This window comes from Coptis chinensis, chromosome 4 (assembly GCF_015680905.1).
Source record: "Coptis chinensis isolate HL-2020 chromosome 4, ASM1568090v1, whole genome shotgun sequence".
Classification (NCBI taxonomy): domain Eukaryota; kingdom Viridiplantae; phylum Streptophyta; class Magnoliopsida; order Ranunculales; family Ranunculaceae; genus Coptis; species Coptis chinensis.
The window spans coordinates 22,881,889-22,884,133 of record NC_141459.1 but is presented as its reverse complement, the minus strand read 5'-3'; positions in this window follow the sequence as shown (position 1 = coordinate 22,884,133).

Below are 2,245 nucleotides of genomic sequence, written 5' to 3'. Positions count from 1 at the left end.
GCCTTGTGGTTTGTTCTTCTTTACATTGATTGTTTTATTTCATATGCTTGTTATTTGATATTGGAAGTGTTGGATATTGCTTGGAGGGTGTTGAAGTCTTGTCTATTGAGAAAGATCAATCTTTGTGTAAGATTGATCCGCTTGGTGTAATGGTAACGCTTGTTTCCGCAGCTAATTTATTCACAACAATTGGTATCGGAGCTTAGGCATACCGACTGGGATTTTGAGTTTAGTGCTTTCGAAATTTGTGTAGACAAGGTGTTCGATTAAATTCGGAGGTAAAATTGTTTTTTTTGTTATTGTGTAATTTGAAAGATGGCTCCCAAGATGTCAAACGCAAGGTTTGAAGTAGAGAAGTTTAATGGGAAGAATAACTTTGGGATTTGGCAAGTCCAAGTAAAGGACATCCTTATCCAACAAGGTTTACCTGAAGCGCTTTAAAGGGGGATTAAATCTAAGGCGGTGAGTATGAGTAATGATGATTGGGAAGAGTTCGATCTTCAGGGCTGTTCATCAATCCGGTTATGTCTTGCTAATGAGGTCATGTATAAGTGATGGGAGAAAATACCGCCGCCGGTATTTGGCTCAAACTAGAGTCTATGTATATGACCAAGAGCATGATTTAACAAGATGTACCTTTTTTGTCAGTCTTTATCGGTACATGATGGTCGATGGTTCAACGATGCAAGAGCACGCTAGTGAGTTCCGCCGACGCCTAGCGGATTATTTGAATGTTGGTATGAAGATGGATGATGAGGATCAAGCTGCATGTTTAATATTCTCCTTGCGTAAAGCTATGAGCATCTAATGACTACATTTATAAACGAGAGAAGTCGCCGATCTTGACGAAGTTGAGTGCAGTGCACTTCTTTCTTATGAGTTGATGAAGAAGACACGCAGAGAATAGCATTGATGCAAGTCGAGGGGCTAGTGGCAAGAGGAAATTAAATCCCAACGTAATTATTCAAGTAATGATAATTCTAGGTCCAAGTCGTTAAGCCTTTAAAACATGTACAAGGCTACACAATTGCAATGAAAAAGGACATTACGCAAGTAATTGTCCTCACCCAAGAAAGAGAACAAGAGAGATGGTCGGAAGAAAGGTAAGGCAAAAATTTGAGGCAAATTATGCTTCAGTGCTCAAGAGGATTTAGTTCACCTCTGGTGTCCACACAAGACTATACGACCGAGAGGTGGATTCTTGATTCCTGATGTTCCTATCATATGCGCCCGAATAGAAAGTGGTTTACTTCTTATGAGAGCATTGATGGTGGTTCCATTTTAATGGGTAATGACGTTGTTTGTAAGACGGTAGGAATCGGAACTATACGGGTCAAGATGTATGATGGTGTAGTGAGGACTCTAACCGATGTGAGACATGTTCCCGAGCTAAAGAAAAGTCTTATTTCTCTTGGTACCTTGATTCCAAAGGCCACAAGCTTGTGGCTGGCGGTGGAGTCCTAAATATTGTTAATGGCTCTTTAGTTGTTATGAAGGGTCAAAAATATGGAACCTTGTATACTCACGATTGGTAGTACGGTGATAAAGCGATGTAGCGAGGTGCATGTAGTAATGATTCCGAAAGTGCACTAAGATGTGGCATATCGCGCTTAGGGCATATGAGTGAAAAGCGGTTTGTCCGAGTTGTGCAAGCGAGGTTCTTGAAGAACTTGAAGAAGCCAAGTATGGGGTTCCGTGGAGCATTGCGTCTATGGGAAGCAGCAGCAGAGTCAAGTTCAAGTCAAGCAAGCACACGACAAACAGCATCCTTGATTATGTGCATACGGATGTTTAGGGACCCTCCGTGGTGGCTTCCAAGGGAGGTAACCGCTATTATGTCTCATTCATTGATGATCATACTACGTATGTGTGGGTGTATATGATGAAATCGAAAGATGAAGTGTTTGAGACATTTAAGAAGTGGAAGGCAAGGGTTGAGAATCGCATTGATAGGAAGGTAAAGACATTACGGTCCGACAATGGTAATCGAAAGTATACCTATGGACCTTTCCAAGAGTTCTGCGGCGCAATGGGAATTGCCGGACATTAATCGATCGACCAGGCACACGCCAGAATGGAATGGCAGAGGATGAATAGAACTTTGCTTGAAAGAGCAAGATGTTTATTGTCTAATGCCCAAAGGCAAAGAGTATTGGGCGATGCAAATGTCCATGGCATGTTACCCGCATTAATAGGTCACCAAGCACCACCATAGATTGCGGGGACACCCTATGAGGTGTGGTCG